This window comes from Molothrus aeneus, chromosome 6 (assembly GCF_037042795.1).
Source record: "Molothrus aeneus isolate 106 chromosome 6, BPBGC_Maene_1.0, whole genome shotgun sequence".
Taxonomy (NCBI): domain Eukaryota; kingdom Metazoa; phylum Chordata; class Aves; order Passeriformes; family Icteridae; genus Molothrus; species Molothrus aeneus.
Genome location: NC_089651.1, coordinates 28,908,617 through 28,925,372, shown reverse-complemented (window position 1 = coordinate 28,925,372; position 16,756 = coordinate 28,908,617). Strand labels below are relative to the sequence as shown.

Below are 16,756 nucleotides of genomic sequence, written 5' to 3'. Positions count from 1 at the left end.
CCTGAGCTCTACCCAGCCTGACCCAGGTAACCTGCTGAAGCTAGCCTGCCTCTGCTCTCTCCAGCCCCCAGGGCCTTCTTCGGCTCTGACTTTCCCTGATGCCTGACTGCTCTCTGGTTTCTTCCCTCTCCTGTTAACAGCCTGAGACTCCTGCACAGAGGGACACAAGGTAAATGTAGACTGAAGAGCTCTGTGTCACTAAGCATGGGAGAATCTGGGACATGCAACACACACTGCCATGCATGCTTGAGAACTAAGACTCGCAGTCCGCATGATTTTGGTGTGAGCTGTCATGCACCTTGGAGACCTGTAGGGCTGGTACACCCCTGGTGTCAGGCCTGATGGTCCTTGTAGGTGAGGCAGGAGGTGAGACAAGATAATGCAACAGAATTCAGGTAGCTGGTGAAAGCTGGTGCTCCCTGCCTGACTCAGCCAGGCTCCTTACCTGAATAAGGCCTGCAAGACCATGGCTGCTGTGGTGGAAGATGACTGGGAGGGTCATAATTCTAGCTGGTGCTCATAGAGGGGCTGTTTTGCCTAGGTGCTTGGTGAAGCTCTGAAGACCTGTGATGCCATGGGATAGGTGTTGATCAGGTGTGTGATGTGTACGGCTCCCTAGTTTTTAAAAGGAAGTACAGAATGAATAAGGAGACTTGCTAAATGAAACAAATTTGTCCTGGATTCACATTGGTATTTAGGAAGTATTAAAATCTTGTTAATTTTAAGGACTCTTGGACTTCTCAGCCCCTGTGAATCCATCTTCTTTAGAGCAATCACCCCATAAAGTGCCTTTCACATGTGGCAGCTGTCTTTCAGGTTTTTTATGGAGTTTAATTATGGATTGTTGCAGAAAGGTCTCTGCTTCACCTGAAGAAAGCAGTAGCAGCATTAGGTTGTTATTCTGTAGTAGTTCAGCACTAGAGGGGGATGTAGCACGTGCTTTACATCCAGCAGGTTTCCTATGTACGTGCAACAGTATTTTATAGTGGTGTTTAGGAGGAGGTTGTTTCTTTAATTGCCAACATAAAGATTTTTGTCTTGCAGGAGCAATTTTCTTGCATAGGATAAAAATCAGAGAGGTTGCTATTTGCCAAGCCTTAAAAGACTGTGCTTGTGGTCAATTAATTTTGTTATGTTTCATGTGTGTCTTGGATATTGGGGTCTCAGAACTTTCCTTCAGGTGATTTTCAAATGTTTTTCTTTTTTTGGGTTTGTTGTTTGGTGGGGTTTTTTTGGTGTATGGCTGACATAAGCAAACAGAGGCTGCTCTTTAGTTTGGCAATAGCTCTAATGCAGGCTGCTGGCTGGAAGAGTCTGAGCCCTGCCCTTCTTACCAAGGGGACACTTTGTGTGCTATGCTGTGGGACTGCAGTCTGTTGTGGTAGCGAGTCCTGCAAGTAGCTGAACAAAGATGTAAAGCCAAATCCACCCAGCTCCACTTGCTTGGAAATCTGCACATTTCTGTTTTCAGCAAAAATGGCTCTTCAACTTTGAAGAGGTCCCAGTAATAAAAACCAGTTGTCCACTTCATGCATGAGCAAAATACTTGGCAAAAAAAGCTGCTGCCTTGAGGTTTTGCAGAAGCTGGTCAAATTCCTGTCCTCTTGTTTTCCTTCTCCTCTCCAGTGAGCAATTCTTATTCCTTGTTTTACGCAACAGTGCAGGAGTGTGCCAGTGTGAGGAGGTGACTTGCTAGCCTGTTAGCCAGGGAATTTCTCCCTGTGCCTTTGGGTATGACACTTTGTGAGAAGAGCAACCGGGCTGGTGCATGCCACGTATATCCACAAATGTAGCTGTAGTAGAAGGTGAGAATGTGAATTGCTGAAGAAAACCTATACTCAGGCCAGTGGCTAAAGACACTCACACAACGAAATTTTGGCAGTTTGCTCTATGGGAGATCATCATGTGTGCCCCCATGCCCTCCTCTCCTTTCTCCTGCTTGTATCCTGGAATTGCATGCGGCTGTGGTTCCCACCTCGCGCTGAGAGAAATGTCGGCTAGCCAGAAAAGATGTCCCCATTCACATTTCCACACAGAAACTTTTCTTTCCCTACTTTTAGTGCCTGTAATTACTTCTTTACTCCGGTGCCAGCAATCTTCCATCAGGCATCGTTATTAATGGAGAGAAAAGAGAAGGGAAGGGAGGGAGAGAAAGAGAGAGAGTGCCACAAAACTTAATTTAATCGCAGCACCCCATGCTCAATTTAACAGACACAACAGCTCAGAATGGGGTCCCTGTGCAACGGGAGGGCAGGCAGTGGAGCGTCCCTGGAAAGAATTAATTGTGGATGACAATGTGTAAACAGTGCAGATGAATAGGGCATGCAGGTGTGAGGCACCGGGGCCATCCCAGGGACTTTTTCACACGAATTTCAGCTCCTTCACTGCTGACCTGCTCCCGAAAACGTGATTAGTGTCGGCGTTGGGAAACCATTCAGGGTGTCAGGATTTGGCACATATTAACTAGCCCTGGGGAAGAGGGGAGGGAGCACATGGGGGCTATGAAAGGAGGAAGTCTGGCGGACAAGGGGATTGTTAAAGGGCCAGAAAATCCTCATTGCTCTGAGGTGCCCTTGCTGCTTGGAGGAAAGTGGAAGGGACCCGAAGCAGAATAGAGCTCTAAGGCACTCTAGCCCTTACTGAGCTATGTGGAAAACAAGATAATGCATTGTGGAATACTTTTCTTTGAGTGTCCATTATAAGTATTAGTTATATTTGTATTAATGACTTTTCTTGGCTGTGGCTTTCCCAGTTCTAGACACTTCAGCTTGAGAGACAAACAGTCAAAACAAGCAGGAAAGTTAATGACACAACAGTGCTGAGAACGGGAAATATCTCCTGGGTATCATATGAAGGTGATTCAGAAGGCAAAAATGCAGCTTCATAATTATGTACTCTGTATGTACAGTGATACAGACAGGGGGTTGTACAATGGGCTCAATTTACTAAGCCTGAGGTCAGATGCTCTTAAATTATGTTCCTTGTGCCAGCCTGGCTTTCTGCATGCAAGCAGGGGAGTTACATGCAGAGAGTAGACAAGGTTACTGGTATCTTTTTCTACTCATAAGAGTGCTGCAAGGGGAAGGATGGAACCTGATGAGGACTACCATAAATACCAATATCCAGCCTCTGCTGGATTCTATTATGCTTGCTCTTTCTTGCTGGATATCCTTTCCTTGCCTGTCTTGTGACTTGGGCAGCACAGCAGGAATGCTGTGTAGGTGCCTCCTGAGATTCACAGCTTTGAGCTCCCTGTACCACTGCAGCCCAAAGACTTGGGTCTCGCATAATGAAAATAAAAGTTACTCTAATTGCAAACATACTTGTGGATGTGAAGGTGAGGTTGGATTCTTGCTGGCCTGGTGATGAAAAAGGGCATGGCCATTGGTGCTGGTTTGGCAGTGCAGACATCTGTGTGGGTGGCAAAGGGATATCAGCCCCTTCCTAGGCTATTTCGGCTTGGAGAGATGGAATAGGGGGTGAGGGGAGGACATGAAATATCATTACAGAAACCATGAAGGTGAATGTAGAAATCCCACCTCAAATTCAGAATTGCACTTTAGTCGCTGTTGGACTTTGCTTAGTAGCTCACAACTATATGACAGACTAGCTCATCATCCTTTTGAGAAAAGGCTGGTGGTGGCCATTACTGTCTCCAAGGCATATTGTGGGGCTGAGGGAACAGAGAACTTTTGTGCCTGGGTCGTGGAAGTTGTGCCTTTAGTCCTGGTTGTCGCAATTGGAGATGATTTCTGTGGTAAATCTATGGAAAATAGCAATGGCTGTGTGGGAAAGATACTCCTTAAGCACTAAAGTAACCTGGCAATGCCTATATGCTCAGTTAAATTGTTAACGGGCAAGAAAGGGGATGTGATGTGGAAAGCTGAATGTGAGAGGGAATTGTGAGAAGCTGGCAAAACTGGATTGCCATTAAGCCCAGTGAGATCTAGATTAATAAGAAATAATGGCACAGGCTTCATGCAGTACAAGCCTACAGAAAGGCCATGTTGAGTTGCGTTAGTTCAGGCGTGGAGGAGATGGGGCTAAGGGAAGGTCAGTAATTTGCAAGCAGTGAAAATGGGACAGCTGAAGAAAGTAAGGATGTGTGTCCCCAGTCAGTGGTGTTAAACTTAAGACCATAGCTCTAGCTTGAAATTTTACAGAATCCTCACACCAGGTGTTTAACATGGTGCTGCATGTGAAATATGCTCCTGTGGTAACAAATTGCCCTTTCTTGTGAGGCTGTCCAATTAGTGCAGAGGTTCTCAGGCTTCATGAGAAATCAGAGCAAGGAGGGAAGTTTAGAAGCCATAGAGGGATGGATGTACCCCTTCTTGAGGCAGTTCTGCTGTTGTCAGTGGTACCAAACATGGGGTCTGGGCCTGGCCAGGGTGATGAGGAAAGGGCTGGGCTCCGGGGCACTGTGATTTTTGTAAAGGTGCTGGTTGGGTTGTGGTGCAGGTGGGAAGATCTGCTGCCTTTCTAGGCTGCAGAAACTCTTGAATATAAGCTCGTTGGGACTGTGAGTGGAGTGATGGATTTACCTACAAAAATCTGATCTGTTTACATTAGAATTCCTGATGCTAGTCCCAAGATATTGTTAGTTCATGTTGCTCTTCTTCTTAGTGCATCTTCCTCACATCAGGTGCCCTTTTTCAGACCTATTAGCTTATTGATAAAGACCCCCAGGCATCCTGGGCCATGACTACTGATCCATCCCACTGGTTAACCAGGGGAACAGCTCTGATCTAAAAGCAGATGTAGCTGAAAATCAGCTTGGTTGCCTGACTTTTCTTTTCAATGTGAGAATGTAGCTTGATGTGACAAAAGGAGATATACTCTTCTCCCAAATCAAGGCAACAATATTGAAAAATCCTAATAACTGTAGGGAAAAAATCTCTGAGGTGGCAAAAGGGATGTTGCTTAAAATGAAATAAAGACTCAACTGGATAAATAGTTCAAATTGTATAGAATTCTTAATGGTGGCTCATTTGCCCAGCTCTGCTAAAAGTCCCCAGCTTTCTCTTGCTTTCTCATAAACACTTCTACAATTGATACTGGCTATCATATGTGATGAATTTGACAATATACTAAGTCCAGCTTTGCACATGTTTCTGTGCTGTGAGAGAGCAGTCAGCAAAAAAATTTGTCTGTTTTCAGCCCTCTGCCAGTGCCTTGGCAACACTGGCGTTTTCCAAAGTGCTAGTAGATACAGAATTTAAGTAACTTATTTTCCTTGTAGTGAGGCTGGAGCAAAAGGTGCCTTCAGAAGAGGTTACAGCAGGGGGCAAGGAATCAGGAGCTCTAGAGTGAGATGGCCAGTCTGCCCTAGGAAAAAAGACCTGAAGCTCTGGGTGCATAGGGCTAGGACCAGGCAAGGACAAACTCTGGATCTGCCAGGGGATGGAGACTTGGGAACATCGAGAAAAGGCTGCAAGGGTGAATCCACTGCTTAATATTTGGGCCATGAGAGATATCTCACAGCTTAGTCTCTGTGGGGTCATTCATCACCTTTTCTTAGCTGGTACTTACAAGTAGTGCTGGTCTGGCAGCAGCACAGAAATACAGTGATACGGCAACACCGATACAGAGAAATTCTGAAAAGCACAGACTCTGCTGATTTGTGGGTGATCTGAGGTATAATTAAATGTTGTAGAGGTTAAAGAAAAGATGCATTTCCTCAAGCTGGAGATGGGTTGACTGATTTCAGTAAAATAAGTCTGTATGAAGCATTCAGTAAATGTTCAGATGAAGTACTTTCTGAGTAACTTGCTTTTTTCTGACAAGTTTTTGAAGTCTGCATTTATAACTTCTGCTGGGAGTGCTTGCAGAGCTTTTAAGCATCACTTCACAGAAAGGCTTGTTGCATATTTTCTATTTCCTAATCAGTGCCTACACTAAGGCAGAGGAGATGCAATACTGATTTTTCAGTGCAAATGGTTTTCCTGGAAAATATTTCTCTTGGGATTAGACCATGAGTTTGAAGGTAAACAAGGCACCTTATTTAGTTCCAATAGTTTAACTGTATTAATTGGACTGAAAACCAAAATCTTAGCTGTTACACAGTGGTGAATGGCTGCTAATGCCATCTGCTCTGGAACAGGCACCAAATAGGGATGCTCAATCTGTCTGTCCAGCGAGCGAAAGCTAATCCCCTGCCCTGCTAAGCCCTGTCCTCTGGCTGGGGTGGTCTGACTCTGGTGGCATAGTCAGAAACAAAGGGTTTGGTTCATTGCTGGCTCCAGCTGCAGTGGTCAAGCATAGGGCTGCTTGACCAATGCTCCCAGACACATGAATCGTGTGTCTTATTATCCATTTCTGTGTTCCTTGACCTCTTCCTTTACCACCCCTGCATCTCCATTTCTGTTCCTCAATTCAGAGAGACAACCTGCACCTATCTAGTTTTCCCTTGTAGTCCTGGTTTTGCCATATATCCATTTTTGAGTTTGCTACTTCTGATACTGCTAACCAGGCTGTCTCAGACTTATATGCTGTTGCAGGTATGGCTACCAGGCATGCTGGCCTGGCAAGGCCCCATTTCCCAGAATGTCCCCAGTGCTCCACTCCAGCTATCTTGTGGTTCAGCTGTTGCTCACACACGTTCCCCGTAACCACACGAGGGATCCAGCCAGCACCACCTGTACCCTTTGCCAGCTCCTCATAATATTCCCTCTCACATTCAGCTTTCCACGTCACATCCACTTTCTTGCTTGTTAGCTTCCAGACTCTTTCCAGGTAGCTGAACCTCAGGCCATGGCCCAGCTGGCAGTTTGGTGCCTATGGTGTTAGCCCCATCCTCCCACCTGCGGAGTTATTGTTTGCTTGTAAATGACCCATACGAAGACTATTAATACATTTATTGGATGACATAAATCAACTTGTTACTGAAAAGTCTTGCCCTTTTGAGGATATATGACAAGAAAGCCAAGGCAGGGGTCCTGTATGAGCAGTTGTATGTTCTGCTTTCCAGCTAATGCCAAAAGCCAGGACTGTTTAATAACAAAGCAGACTCAAAGAAGGTGGTCGTGAAATGTTTGTGGATGTCCTTGCGTTTTCCTTGGCAAGTCTGTGGTATCACCTCTAGTACCCTGAGGGTGGTGAAGCGATTCAGCTTGGTTGTTTCTTTCACACCTTCAAGAATGTGTGAGGTGTCATTTTGGATCTGCTAAGCAATGCTGGATGCCTGCCCAAACAAAATTGCTGGCCATGGGAACAGTTGAAGTCCTTATGAGGGAGGCTTGGGGGAGAGGGTGCGAAAGCAGCCAATGGCAAAAGCACCCATGAGGTGTTTGCCTGTGTCTCTGCCCTTCCCACAGCACTCCAATTTTGCACCTCTGCTGAGCCCCAGTGGAACCAGTTCCTTCTGCCCAGACAAGGGCAGGGAGAAGTGTTCTCCATTCAGGGGTGCTGTGTGAGCTGAAGCACCTGCAGCCACACTGCTTGCTCCCAAGAGAGACAACTGCTGCAGCTCTGCTCTCACCCTCCTGCCATCTACCTGCTTACCTCCAGCTGGCAGCCATAGACCTCTGCTGGGCACTGCTGGGCTCTTTATGCCCTGGAGGTTGGCACGCCTGGGGAAAGATCCTTTATGAGATGGACTTTCATGCATCTTGGACATGAGGTTTACAAAATTTGTAATAAGGTAAAGAACTTGTTGTGAGCCACAAATGAGTAGGTAACCCACACCAGAGGGGAATGGGTCTACCTTAGTTTTCTGCCTTGAAAACTAAGTGAGATTATCCTAGCTGTGAGTGCCCATTAGATTTGTATCCATCCATAGGCTTCAAATAGATTGCAGCAGCATCACTGCTTAAATCTTCATGTTGCAGACTAAATTCCTACTGGATTAAGCCTATTAGTGAATATGAGCTCTTTATGCACAAACAGTCTGTTTGACCTCTGTTTGCATGGCAAGATTTTGGCCTGTAATTATTTCCCAAATATGTTGGGCTACTGTGTATCCTAGGTAATAACAACATAATTTATATTACCTACTTTAAAAAGCCAGAGAAATTGGATTTTTTTAAGAGAATGTAATGTTTAGAGAGAGAGTAAGACACTAAAAGATCTGAAAATATCTCATAATAAAAATGCACAGAAAGCTCTTTTAACCACACCAAAGAGTCTCATTCTCTCCATATTTTGAGCACCTTTGTCTTCCTTTGCATATATAAAAGGTGAAGTATTTGGCTAGTTCCCAGCCAAGACTGCACACCCAGGATTCCACCCCGCTTCTCCACTCCAATCATGCACACAGTTTTACCTGTTTTGCCAATGAAGGAGCTGGTGGGCTGTGCAATCTTGGCTGGTGCCAGTGCTCTGCCTCAAAAATTTTAGTGGTTAGGTGTTGGTGGTCGCACTCTGGGATGGCTGCAAAAAGTTTGGCTGAAAATGTTTTCTGAAAAATGTACAAGGATCAGTCCTCTGACAGCATATACATTTCTGCTCTACCAACTAAACTTCCTGAAGAATCAACCTTTTCCTTGATGCATGGTGCCTGGCAATGTATCTCCATCTTTGGGTCACATTCAGGAGACATTATTACTGTGGGCAATGAGACAGGATATTTTACAACAGGCCTGATGGCTTGCATAGGTATTTAGGGCCAGACCAGAGATCAGTGCCAGTATCTAGCTCAGCTGGTAGTGCCAGACCTGAGACAGCCCCATGGGTGCCCCTACCAGTGATGTCCTATCTGGGCTTTTTGGAGCTCAGAAGGGACTTAGAGGTTGATTCAGGTATCAGAGGGTCAACCCACCATTAGTAAAAACAGATGTTTTGCACATATAAGTGGGGAGTGGCTGTCTCTCTGGGGGAGGGCAGCTCCACCACTGGGTAGCTGGCACATGAACAAACCCTTTGTGTACCTTGAAGGCAAAGCAAGGCCTGTGGTTCTAATATAATGCCTGACCAAAGGCTTGTTTTAGTAAATGGAGAATACTCTGAAAGCTTTGTTGTAGGCCCGAGGCAAAAATAGCGCATGCTTTGGGGAGGACATGCACAGGCCAGAAGCAATGGAGGTTTTTCACAAGAGTGGGGCAGGTCCTGTGCTGCCAGCGACTCCCTGCACCCACATGGGTATTGTCACTAAGTAGGTTTGTGGAAGAGAAGTCTCTTTGGCTATGCTGGAATGATGTGGGAGTGTATTCCTCCTGCAACCTGGGAGCATTTCTGAAGAGTTTCACGGACTGTGTGGATCAGGAAGAGACTCTGTAATGAACACATTAGAGATCTACAAGTTCTGAGGAGACCATAGGTATGCCCCCCAGGAGGTCTGTTCTTTCAGTCAAGTGGCACATTCCGTGAGGACTCTCTTTTCTAAGGAGCAGCCTTTGGCAGAGGTGCCATATGCATGGGGCTCTGGCATCCACCTGCCATGCTGCAAAAGCAGGTGTGTGTATTTGGGAGGCATTTCTACACACACAGAGCAGGGTCTTTGTACACAAATGTATATGTCTGTCTCTTATGTGGCTGTGTTCCTTTGAACTGATCCAGTATCACACTGAAGTGAATGGGAGGTGGGTAAACCCTACAAGCCTACTCATGGGAGTACCAATTTGCATGAGCACATCCTTGTTTTGAAGTAGACTACTGTTCTCAGCAGATTGCAGCCTTTTCCCCTTCTCCTTTTGTATTTTTCAGTATGAAAATACTGAATATACTTTGCCTTTCTGAGGTGTTCCTTGCGATACAAAACCACATCTTTGCCAGTGCTTTATGCAGCCCTAACACCTGAGGAAGCAAATGGCAAGCACTGGAGACTGATGGTGCTCAGTACATTCCTGAGAAGTCATCTTGATCAGCCCCATAAGCTGTGTTCTCTCTTCCTGCTCTCCACTTTATCCCCAGTGTGTATTACACTTGCCCCAGCTTTGCAGAGATAATTTGCACTCTCCTAGTTCATTAGCTGCTACCCCCTCCTGTCCATGGGCAAAAAAAAGCCCTTACTGTTCAAAAGAACACATGCAGCAATCATTAATGCTGACCCTAATTGTGCCAATTCAAACCACTCAATAGCTCTAATTAAAACCTCTCTTGTGCAGGGCACTGAACAGTAACAAAACTGTCACCCTGAACAATCAAATAATGGAGCTAAGAAATTTTTTTGCCCCTGTTGTTCAAATGTTGTTGCTGCTGTCGGAAGGGTCATCTGAAGGGATTAAGTATGGGGCTTTTGTAGCCTGCAAAGTTGGTGGGAGTAGGCGGGGGAATATCTAAACCCAACCAATATCTTTTGGTCACAGTTTGAAATCAGAAGACGCCAACTTTTTTCCAGGTCTCCTTTCATCCACTTTACCCACCCCCATACAGCAAGCAACACCTGCAAAGTAGACAGGCTGTTGGTTATGAGACACATGGACACCACAAGTCAACTTAAACATCTGCAAAGGAGGGGGTGAGGGGGAAGCCCAGGCGTTCCTATCCCTACAACCTTGTTTCTCAGGGTCCCTGACTACACTTTCCTGTGTGCCATAAATAACTCTGCAATTACATTAATTGGTTGCATATTTGTTGACACAGGGGTGGACAAGGGTAGGTTATGGTGGGAGGATTTTTTGCTTTCAGTGCAATTTTATACTACTTTCTTCAGATGTGCTTTAATCCCCACTTTCCCTCCCCCCATTATTTAGAGTTCTCATGTCTTTCAGAATAACTTTATAAGCATGTGGGTGGGAGGGGGGAGCAGGAAAAAAAAGAGCGTTAAAATTAATTTGATGGCACCCATGCACACACATCTGTTCTGCTGTGTTTCCTAGCAAAGTCTATCAATCAAAAGGAAAAGGTTGATATGTATCACAGTGGGATATTTCAAAAAGCTGGATGCAAGCAATTGTGTGCTGGAAGGTTTTATTCTGCACTGAGTTTCTGACAGGAATCAAAAGATCAAAATGGTGTGCACATATGCCTATATTTTATTTTGTATTTCTCATTTTTTAAGAAGGTGGTGAAATTAATCGAGCAATAGAGTTAACTACAAAAATTCCAGTCTTGGTATCTTTCTGTTCATTGTTGTGTGTGTTCTGAAGCCCAAACCTGGGATCACAGGTAGGAGCCTGACAGTGCTGCAAGCACTTTTGTATCTGTGCTTCTATTTTAGATCATTACAGGAACACATGCTAGCTATGCTATGTGGTTCTGGGTTCAAACCACCATCTCAGAGTACTTGGTATGGGGTACTTCACTGAGTCTTTCCTTCCAGGGCCTCCTTGGCTTGCTTTCTTTTGCTAGTAGTAATCAGAGCTGCAGTGAGAAAGTTCATGGCATGTTGTGTTTCATCTTTCCTCCTTTTTTCTCTTCTTAGCTGCTGTCCCAGCTGAGAAGTAGGGAGTAGGATGACACCATAGAGTGCTGGCAGTCTGCCTCTTCAAACACGCTGAGCACTTTGTTAGAAACCACCTTGGTTGTTTCTTGCTCTGACTGCTGGGCTGTGCTGTGTGCTGTTACAACATTGCCTCATCTCAGCAGTGAGGCCATTTCATTTAGTTATGGATTAAACAGCCCATACTTAGAGTACAGCTTGACTTAGCCTTTAAGCATTTAGCCTTGGTTAGTGACGAAGCACAAAATCTTGATGTATGAAGACATATTCTATATGTATAGAAGTAACAGGACAAAACCCAAGAATGTTTTTAAAACATTTTGAGGTGAAGAGTCTCTTCTTGTGCAAACTCTTTGCAAACTTGGCCATATGAGCAGATAGGTTCAGGATATGTTCTGTTTTCACCAGTTTGCCTCAGACCCTGTGAGTACTAGCCTGGAGTCACTAGGAGGACCACACTCTTCTAAAAAGGGCTGTGTTGCACTGTGATGTGTGATGGTGCTGACCCACTTCTGCCTTTGTGCCACCACTGAGTGGTAATGCAACACTCTGTAGTTTTCAATAGCAATGTGCTCTTACAACGGGGTGAAGAGAAATGGGTGACACTACTATATGGCATTCAAATGAGTGACAAATGACACTACTATATGGCATTTCAGAGCAAGGTCCCTTCATCAGCAGCACTGGAGGGGAGAAACCAGAGCTCTTTGACAGTTTTGCTGTATGTTGGGGGGCAACAGAGCATAGCAAACGTGTTTTATACTTCTTTACACTTGCTCAAGCAGGGGAAATAAGGCACAGAGAGGGTTTTTTGACCAGCTCTATGTGCTTTCAGACAAGCTGAGAACAAATCCTGAGACCCTAGTATCTTGTCTAGCATCTGGAAAGCAGCAGCTCTTTTTCTGAGCTGATTCTTGCCTGTGTTCATATAGGAAGATCTGTGTGTCTCTATTATCTGTTGAGCTGAGGATAGGGGATTTCTGCAAAATAGACTCCAGTGTAGATTCCCACTGCTTTCTGTACAGATCTCCCATGGTCGTGTCTGCCCTTCTGTCTCATTCCTTGCCCCCATTTTCTAGGCAGCAATGCTGAAGTCTGTCCTCTTGACTAAGCTGTTGCACTTTAATTTTCAACAGGCCCCTATTGCTCTTGCACCTTGTGTGTGGTCTTTGAACGTTATGTGGCTCAGCAGCTGGGAATAGTGAGTGGGTGGGCAATTTAAAACAGAAAAGACTCTGTATCAGCACACGGCTGAGGTTTGAACTCTGCTCAGCTTTGGATACGTGTAGCTGGTTCTCAGGGCTGTGATTTAAGTGCTGTTTTGCTGGTGTCAGTGTGAAACTTAAATCAGTGCTAAGAAACTGGTTGGGAAGAAAAAACAAACTTTGCTTGTCCGATAACAAGTGTTACTCTTGGCCCTGATGAAAAATTGTGGGATCAAGGCATCATAGAATGAACATCATTCTGCTGTTTTGTCACCATTTTGCCTCTGCAACTGAGAAGACAAAGAGTGCCTAATTTGATATCAGGACTTCTTTGCTGGAGTTATATTTCTGAGCTGTTTCATGCAATTTAGAACATAAATCTGATTCTGAGTTTCCTGAAGATACGGACTGCTAATGGAGAGAGGCAGATGAGGGGTGTGCTAACCCGTGAGACAAAATACTTCACTGCATTCATCTGAGCGTTTCTGTGAGAAAAGGTAAATGTGCTCAAGCAACAAAATATAGCCCCAATATCATAACTTTTTGAACTCACAGGGCCTGGTCCTCAGTTGCTTCCTTCTCCTTTTTGTTGTTGTCTGTGCTGGTGGAGGATCACATGGAAGGGAGGTTAGGCAAGAGACCTTGCCTTCCATGAGCCCTGGCCTGATTCCCACACACACTTCTTTTGCACTTTTGATGGTGAGCCCACTTGGCATGGGCAGAGAGTTCTCATGTATGGGGGATTCACCAGCTGCTCTCCTTCACATTTGCAGCCCAGAGTACCAAGTCCTCAAAAATTTCAGTGCAGAGGTTGTTTTTTCCCCACCCACTTTCCATCTATCCCACCCAGGTAGACAGGATGAGCAGAAGGAATCCTTGACTTGATAAGATTGATAAATGAAGTTGGAACAGATCTCTTTTCTGGCGTCCATATGGAGTCCAACCCAACTTCAAACTCATAGCTGACAAAATAAAAAAAAATAATTGGCAGGTTGTTAAGTACTTTTAAAGATTCTAAAGGTTAAAGATATGGTCGATTGGCATTCTGTTTAGAGCCTGGAGTGATGTTATATTTGCTTTACAGAATTCAAAGGAATGCACAATTTACGTTAGAAATCTATTAGATAGATATTGGGAAGAGTCATTCAATTTTCCAGTGCCACATATATACCCATCATTTACAACCACTGCAGCGAGCCCCATATTGATTTTTAGCATTATAGCCTATAATTTGCAAAACATGAGTAAGAGTAAAAAGGCCAAACAATGAGAATATCCTTGTTTTCAAAGAGCTGGCAGATTACAGACTAACTTCAGCTATGTGATTGTAGTGGTTCCACCCTTAAAAATAGGTATGTGCTGAAGTACCATGAAAAAAAAATACTGAAGATCAAATGAGCATTACTGCCTCTTTACTACATTTTGGACTTTACTGCATTCCTTTCTTTTTGGTTTCATTTTGTTCTGTTTTCATAGTAATACTGGGGTATGGCCAACAGTCTCTTCCCATGATGGAATAATATAGGTGCATGAAGGTATGACTGGGTTATTAGGATCAGATGGATGGGCACTAGTGAGAGGTGGGGGTCTGGGAGTGGTGGGAACTAATCAGGACTACTAGCAACTCTTTGTGAAACCAAAGTAGCACAGCCAGGACCAATACAATTTAATATACTTTCTAGAGAAAAAGTCTGAACAGAATTTCTGTATGAAGTATAATGAATGAAGTGGCAGACTCTAAATGGATTTCATGGGAAAAGATTTGAAATCCTGTAATATTTTTGACAAAGCTTTTCATTCAAGTATAAGTGAATATTCTGCAAAGAGCTTCCAGGATGAAAAGCCCAATAAGACACTTATTTTTTACTAACAGGTTTTCTGTTTCATTCAAGCATATATATATATATATATATATACATACATACATATAATTGGCTTCCATAAAAAGCTGAGCCTCTCTTTTTTTGACATAATCCAGCAAATACACTCCAGAACATGCTGAACACCCCAAAGCAATGTATCTCTGCTTCTTAAAAAGTGTGAATACTTTGCAGTTAGCAGCAACTGTTATTCCGTCATGGGAAGAGGTGGTTTGCCATACACCAGTATTATTATGAAAACAAAAAAGAAAGGAATGCAGTAAAGTGCCAGATGTAGTAAAAAGCTGTGTTGACAGTGGGGTGACACTGTAAAATTGTTGTATGCTGTGATTTGAAACTTTTTGAACCCAATGATGTCTGATTTCCACCCTCATAATCAGTGAGTCAAACTTAGCCCCCCCCCCCTCCCCTAACTCTACCTATGTCTGGGAAGCTGGGGAAATGGTATTCCACCTCATTTTAGGGTGACTGAACAGTGATTGCTATTCTTCATAGGGTCATGAATGTGCTCAGCTGTGGCTTTTCAGTCTTTACTCTAGACTGACCAAACTTGCCTCCAGATGGAGATTTGTAGGTGTCAGCATGGTAGAAAAGGTTCTGCTACTGCAGGTTCTCGGTAATTAAGACCTGGCAGCAATGGATAATTCTCTGATTAAATGGTCCAAATGATTCAATGGGCACAAAGTTAAAAAAACAAACAAACAACCCCCAAACAAACAAACAAACCAACAAAAAGCTCTAAACTCTAAATTCTGCATTGTTACAATCCACAAAAACAAATCTTACAGCAAATTTCCCATGTTCTTCTCTGCCTCTTTTTAAATTGTGACAAGAAGTGACATCTAAACCTCTTGCAGGAGTGATTGTAGCATCTACTGACTTAAAAAAGAACCTCTAATAGTAAATTAGTCCCTAAAAGCAATTACTTCATATTTAGAGGCTGCAGATTATTTTCTATTGAAAGTTGAATAATCATTTCTACTAAACATGTGCAAGAGGGGATTCGTGCCCTGATGAAAACTGTGGCAGATAAATCCCATGATGGTTCTGAGTGCCAATACTGTTTAAAAGAGGACAGTGATCTTCTGAAACTTGTTTGAGGACAAGACAAGTAGAAGCAGAGGCAAATAATCAAAGCAATCAAACAGTTCTCCCTGAACAGCTGTCAAGACCACCAATATACACGTCCTGTGCCATGAGTTTGTGGTGATGCACATGATATGTGAGCACCATGGCAACAAGATATTAATCAATACAGACGGGCACAGGTTGGGGTAAGTCTTCAGAGGTGCAAGTCGTAGGCTGGATCTCATGCACACAGCAAGCCCCAACGGCACCAGTTTCAGTGCTACCTTACCATCACTGCATAGCTGAATTCATTATGGCTCAACTTACATCTTCCTCTGAAGGATCCATGTGTTGGGTCTGGTATACAAATGCCTGGATGTGAAGAACAACTTTCCTCCCAGTTCTGTGTCCCTCTCTCTTTGTGGTTTTCAGTTACAGACTGTGGGCAAGTTTGCTAGGGAGACATCACTGATGGAAGTGGCACTGTGCCAGCAGTATTTGGCACTCTGAATGATGGCAGGGTTTTTCAGAAGAGTTCAAGTGACAAGATTAGGTGCCCAATTCCTCTTATGGTTAGTGAGTAGCCTTCTCTTGGCTCCTCAACATCTCTGTGATGCCACTGATGCCCAGTGCAGGCACTTCCTACTTGCCAGCAACCCGAGACAAACAACAGACAATTTAATGGCCCAAAACATTCTGTTTCTGTAGTTTATTCTATTTACCTAGATTTTTATTTGATGACACACCAGTAAAGTTCACCTATACAAACTAGAGTACCAGGCACAGGGTGCCAAAGAGTTAGACACACATTTTCAGCTGTGAAAGTGACCACTGGAAAAGATCCATGTATTTTCTCTCTTAATAGTGTCTTTAAACAGAGCTTGGATATCCCTCCAGCCTCCTGAATGGTGACTTGCTGAGATTTTTGGGCTTGGAACAGCTCAGTAAAATTTAGTGGTGATACATAAGCCAGGCAATGAACTGTCTTCTGCACTAAGGCAGTTACTATCCACAAGGGAAATATTTCTCACTACACAGAAATGCCTGGCCATGGCTGGGAGTATGTGTGGCAAGGTTATGAACAGCTTTGACCATGAAGGGGTCAAAGGTTTCTGTAATTGGGAATTTCTGACCCTCTCTGGAACTTCCAGTTGGTGTTAAGGTGCTGCTGGTGTCAGAGCCTCATAGGCATTGGTGGAGAAGTTTCCAGTGTAGCTGGTATTCTCTATTAGGGATTAAGAAAACAATTATTTTTTCATGGTGGTAACAAACCTCTAGCATAG

General features: G+C 44.1%; 1 long non-coding RNA gene across 3 annotated transcripts in view; it reads left to right on the top strand.

Annotated features, from left to right (window-relative positions):
• LOC136557937 (uncharacterized) overlaps positions 1 to 16,756 on the top strand; it is a 30,797-nt gene that overhangs the window by 13,121 nt on the left and 920 nt on the right. The window lies entirely within an intron of this gene.